Source organism: Engraulis encrasicolus, unplaced genomic scaffold (genome assembly GCF_034702125.1).
Source record: "Engraulis encrasicolus isolate BLACKSEA-1 unplaced genomic scaffold, IST_EnEncr_1.0 scaffold_32_np1212, whole genome shotgun sequence".
NCBI classification, from domain to species: domain Eukaryota; kingdom Metazoa; phylum Chordata; class Actinopteri; order Clupeiformes; family Engraulidae; genus Engraulis; species Engraulis encrasicolus.
The window spans coordinates 216,463-223,150 of record NW_026945621.1 but is presented as its reverse complement, the minus strand read 5'-3'; positions in this window follow the sequence as shown (position 1 = coordinate 223,150).

Sequence of the window (6,688 nt, the reverse complement as noted above, 5' to 3'; positions counted from 1 at the left end):
ATGACTCTAGGCCTACGTTCACAATGCTGGTAAAATTCATTACATCCCCTTCGCTACATTTAAAGATAACCCCAAGTTGTTTGCGAGATGGACAGGGATCAGAAAGCCCGACAGCATGCATAATGGCCGAGCACCGGCATATATTCCACACGGGTGAGCCTGCGCCATTCTAAACAGTAAGGAACAGGGTGGGACTGTCTCCTTTGACGCCAGCTCCCACACCAGTGCTATCAACCTAAAAAGTTGCTCATCAGCAGGCAGCCTTCAGCAGGCAGCAGTAAGTTCACAATGCTGGTCAAACACCCCCTTCACTAAATTTAAAATCAAGCCCAGTTGCGAGATAGACCACAAATTCCGACAGCAATGCCCGTGGACTGATTAACAACGGTGAATAGTGATTTGAGGAATGCGGGGAAGCAAATGCCGCTTCAACCGACAGCGCCAAGACCAACCAGTGGCCCATGAGAATGATGCATATACCATCGTAGGCAAAAAAAAATAATAAAAAAAATAGGCCTTACCCTTCTGTAGTTGTTTCAGTTTTGTTGGTCAAAATCATTACATTCCCTTCATTAATTAGGCTACAGTTCTATCAGCGCGTGATCACAAGCTTTCAAAGCAGGTAGATTTTGCAAATGACTGAACTGACATGAATGTGTCATTTTGAAAGTTCTGACAGGAATATAGTCGTTCATATTGGCAAAGTGATTATTTTTGTCCATTATCTAATTATGCCATGCCCTGGCGGAGGTATGTGATCTCGGAGCACTTTTCTAGTTAGTATATGCCCAGGGCTGCTGACAGGTTTGGCTGGGCCCGGGACAAAATTTTCTCAATGGGCCCCCCCTCCCAACACCAAAAAAGCCCCCCACCCCCTCATCCCTGACGGTCCCTACACAAAATAGTCAAACGCCCAACCACAACCACGTAATTCCCTTGTGCAGCTCCAAAACACACCACGTCGGGATGACAAGCCCATTTATAACGGATAAACAAAAACTTATTTACAACCTTACGGATATGGACTGAGTGAAGTTATGGTTTTCAAAATCCTATCACAATAAAATCCACGCTATTGTAGCCTATTACTTTAGCTCATGAATAGCACATTTTTCATCACATCGACCATTTTCACTTGACCAAGGGGAATCATGTCAAGGACGCATGTATGTCCGCTGAACTTCCAGAGAGGGGAACAAGGCGGAGCACATTCATCTTGCGAGTGTCAAGTTCACCGCAATCAGAAACGAAAGTTACAGGTTACCCCAAAACGACACCGTTATAACCCATTCGTTACATTCAATTCTAGGCTATCTAAATGTCAATTTCACACGTTGACATGTCACTGGCTTATTTTAAACCAAATAAGTTTAAACCAGAGTCGAGTTACACTGGCTGTAATTCAGCTGACCGGGGATGATTCTCAAATCAATTCAGCCTGATTGGCGTGCGCGTGCCTGCCTGAAACTTTTGATTTGGACACATAATTGCAGAGTAATGCGCATATTCATAGATTCAATTACATAGGCGCATGAAACACATTGTAATTAAGCCGTTGTGGTAATCAAATTATTCGATACCCCCTGTCTCTCTGATAGCCTACTGAATCCCGTGTGACTTGCTCACGGCCTCCTGTGCCAATGTTAGGCTACTTGACGACGGGGCTGGAAAAAGTTTGCCGTGTCTTACCTGGATCTGCTGCACAGCTGCTTTTACTGGTGCCCGCTACATCATTCCAGTCTTTCCTGAAATATTTAGCCAGAGAACCCCTCAGCCTTTTGGCTTCTTCCTCTCTTTTTCGATTTTCCTTCTTTTTCTGCGCTCCTGACTTGTGCATGTTTACTAACTGGCTCGCGCACACTGACCACTTATCGAATGCTGTCGTCTTTTTTTCTAGAAAGACCAAACCATTTTGGAATAGGGGTGATAGGGGGTTATTGGCCGTTTTTTCAAGGGCAATGAAGACAAACATCTATAAGTAATTGTTTGAATGCAAATAAAGCACTTTTCTACCCTAAAAAACAACACATTTTGAAGTGAACGTATCATAATTGAGCCCAACGTCATGGACCCTCTATTCCAGAATTCCCAGGGCCCGGGACAAAAAGCCCTTTAGTCCCCCCCTGTCGGCGGGGCTGGATATGCCTACATTCTTCACATCAATACTATCTTCAATACCACCCAATAACTTATCCACATTAAATGTGTTAAGTCCGTGCTTATTACAGAGCTATGATTATTTCCAGAGCGAGTAACCACAGCTGATGATGTGACGCACTCAGCAATCTACTTTTGTGGACTTTTGTGTCAAATAGTTGGCTTGACCGTAACTGTAGATATTGTCAAGGTAGTAGCTTCACAAAACACATTCTGCAGACCTTTCAAGAATACATGAAGGGCTGATTTCAAAAAAGTTTGAGAAATGCCAAGGCACTCATCTTCTTTGTAATTAAAATGCCTTTATTTCATAGCATGATTAAAATACTTCAACGTGTTTCGGCATGCCTGACGAAGGCTTCATGCCGAAACACGTCGAAGTATTTTAATCATGCTATGCCCAACAAAATAAAGGCATTTTAATTACAAAGAAGATGAGTGCCTTGGTATTTCTCAAACTTTTTTGAAATCAACCAAGCCTGTCACCAAAGAGCACCATCTTAAAAAACTAGACAGTTCCAGGAAGCACTCCAACTGGACTTCATTCTAATACATGAAGGGCTTTGGACACTTCGGTTTATGTGTGGATATTACGAGGTACGTGTGACGTTGTTTTGAGCTGTGCAAGACTTTAAAATGTTCTGTTTTTGAAATGTGTGTAACCGCCGAGATACGATGCCCGCAATCTATCATATTGCATAGCTGACATGGCTAACGAGGCTAACGTGATATTATCAAACTTTCTCAAAACGCATCCTTTTGCCTTGATTTTGCTCTAGAGTGACTGTATTTCAACCCAAACATGCAAAAATTAGGCAAACTTTTTCCAACTCCGGATAAATCCTTTAAGGGTGAAGTAGCCTACTCTTTAGGCTAGAGTTGCCTCCTCCGGGCAACCATCCGGCGCACAGTGTTCTGCCTGTAGCAGGATCGATAGGCTAATGATGCACATCAGTGCTTGGGTTGTCTATGCTTTCTTCTGGATTACTGTCGCCGATTAGATAGAAATGATCCTGTTATGAACCCGAGTTTAGTAGATATCACGCAGTGAACGAGGCAGCCTGCAAACAGTTTGAAGCGCAATGTGGCTGTAACAAGTTAGAAAGTAGCCAAACTCTGTTGCTTGTTAACCTTTTTAAATTATGAGCGTAATGGTGGGGTGGCGTCCACGCCAATGTCATATCCTGAGCGTATCGCTCGGTGCGTAATTCCAAGAGCAGTATAATGAAAAGGAAGAAAAGGAAGATGATGGGCTAGACCCGAAACGTTTGTCCCCTGTCTGTCGGTTTTATTTACTTTTTTCGGCTTTGTTTAATACAGTTTTTGATTCTGCATTCAGCTCCAGTGTGCGACTCCTTTCTTTCTTTTTAAATTATGAGCGTTCCACGAACTATCTTTCTTTGCGCACGCTATAAAATGGCAATAGCCTACACCTCTTACTATAAACTACTGGTTAACTATGTATGCTTTCTAATGCTGGTAAAGGCGGGATAAGCGGGATAATGTATTGTCCACACGTGACTACGGAAAATATATTTCCTTCGAAGCGGAATAACAGCACTCCGCCTTCGGCATCGGGGGTGTTATTCGCCCCGTAGGAAAATATTTTCTTATAGTCACGTGTGGACAATACATTATCCCTTACCTTTAAATTACTGTTGTAGGCCTACATTTTAAAACATTTCGTCGATATTGTAGCGGTGCAACCGACTGTAGTTTTAAGTTATGAGATGGGCGCCAGTCAGGCAGCAATAAGACTGCCGTTACCTTTCCAAAAATGAATACAAATCAGTGACCAACACATTAGAAATAACTCAGATCATCACAACGAATATCTTTTCTTATTTATTATATATTATATATATATTTTCTTATTCTTATTTATAAAACCCTTGTTTGCAGACTTGTGCGCTTGGTCTCAATTTGGAACAGCTCACATCAATGTCTGGCTTTAGCGATTCTTGCGAATGGTGATCTTCTCGGCGCACACTTCATGGTTCCCTCTCTCTTGCTCTCTCGGCTTGTTGCTTCCTGACAGTCTCACCCGCCATTTGAAATTAACCCCATTTTATAGGCTGCACATGTAGTGCACAGGGGGTAACGCTGCTATCTCACTCCGGAGGAGGCAGAGGCAGTCCGTTACAATATAGTATATATAAAATAGGCTATAAAATAGGCCTAATGATAAAAAAGGCAGCCTGAACTAAAATGAAAAAAATAATTTAAAAAAATCGAGACGCATGCACTTTATACATGGTTCGATTTTTGTTTTCATTGCATTGTGGTGGTAGGCACACACGTTTGATAAAATATAAAAATAATAGGCTAATAAAATAGCCAGATTGAACTAAACGTCTGCCAAGTTGCATGAAAGATCTGCATAGATTGAACGGAATGTCCTTAGGTGTTCCACGAAACGTCCTCAGGTACTCTACGAAACGCCCCATGCCTTCTACGAATGGTCCCAAGTTTTATACGAATGGTCCCCTCTGAACAATTCATTAGACGAATCGTCTCGCAACCGGTTTTGGCCAGGCTTCAGTACAGTGGTTTAAATCATACCTATCAGATAGACATCAAATTTGTGATTATAATGGGGTATTGTCAGAACCCTTGCAAATATTGTGTGGGGTGCCCCAAGGTTCAATTTTAGGCCCTTTGTTATTTCTTTTTTATGTAAATGATATGCCAGCAGCTGTTAAATGTAAAGTCATTCTTTATGCTGATGACTCCTCTCTACTTGTATCTGGCAGGGACATCTCTCAGATTCAACACACCCTCACTGATGAGTTGAATAATGTAAGACAGTGACTGCTAGACAATAGACTGTCATTGCATGGAAAAACTGAATGCATTTTATTTGGTACCAAACATAGGATAAAAAAGGCACCTGAGTTAAAAGTCACATGTAACGGGAACGAAATACAAGCAAAATCAACTGTTAAATATCTAGGTTTAACACTGGATCAGACTTTAACTGGTCATTCAATTGCGGAGAAGCTATTGTATAAAAGTGCTTCTAAATTGAAATTTTTGTACCGTAACACAAGGCAATTAGATTTTAAAGTTAAAAAACTTCTTGTGTCAGCGCTTGTGCAGTGCCATTTTGACTATGCCGGTTCAGCATGGTACAGTGGCCTGACAGCGAAAATTAGAAATAAAATACAGGTTATGCAGAATAACATGATCCGTTTTATATTAGGTAAGCCATCTAGGTATCATATCACTTCAAATGATTTTAAGAAAGTGGACTATCTGCCTGTGAAATTAGATCAGATCACAGCTCTTTCTTTTATACAGGGATTATGCTATGGAATAGCCTTCCACTAAATATCAAAATGGCAGAAACAAAAAGGTGTTTTAAACAAAGAGTTAGAGTATTTTTGTGGAACAAAGTGGAGAACTAGGTGACGTAGGAATGTGATGGCATATGTGTATGTGATATGTGTTACATGTTTTTGTTATGTCTTGTCCTCTTCCATCAGGGACCATGTTGGAAATAAGTGTTTACGCTTTTACATGTTATCCCTTGGATACCTTTTGTCTTCCTATATCCATAAATAAACCAAACCAAACCAAACCAAACCTTTCAGTGAAAGTGTGCAGGCACATACTTGCAACACTAACACTAACTGAATTGTCTGAATCTATTCGTCCCCAAAATGAACCCGATTCGGAGGATGAGGATTGGGATGATACCCAGTCACACCACGACAGGGCACCTACTCTTACCTAGCGGTCCCTCTCCCCTGAGGTAATCGATGCCTTAACCCAATTTAGCCTAAGCCCTTTGGTAACACTTTCTATGAAACCCATATCTATAGCGCAAAATGAGCACATTTATAACAACTTACAATGCTTATCATACTCATAGGGCATTATAACTACACTCATAAGGCTTCATGACTATACTGTAAATGTGTTTGAGTGCTTTGAGTGCTCGTGAATGGTTACCCTAAGATTTATAATGCATTATTTGCTAGATTTATAGTTATTCATGACTGTTGATATACTCCATCATGAAGACTTATGAGTGTAGTCATGATGCACTACCTCTGCTTTTAACTCCCCTCTGTCAGTAACTGCCTTAGATGGCCGGTCTCTGGGTGGTGGCCTGGTAGATAGAAAAACCTCTACCATTCATGTACAGATAGACCATCACCAGGAGCAACTGTCATTCCACTTAATCCAGGCCAAAGAGTGTCCCATAGTCCTAGGATTCCCTTGGCTGACTCGCCACGAGCTTCATCTTGATTGGGCCTCTGGCACAATCCTCCAGTGTACTTGCCATGCCAGCTGTCTCGTCCCAAGTTCCATGTGCCAAGTTTCTCAAGCCTCCCAAGTTGTGTCGAGTTCCTATTCTATATCATGACTTTTTTGGATTAAGGTAAAACAGCCTTCCACCTCACAGAGCCTATGCCTAGGCACTTGCCCACCTTCTCACTTTCTGGGCCAGAACGCGTGGAATATCTCAAAGAGTCCTCAGGCTTCATTCAAACCCTCCTCATTTTTTTTGCTGGCGCAGGCTTCT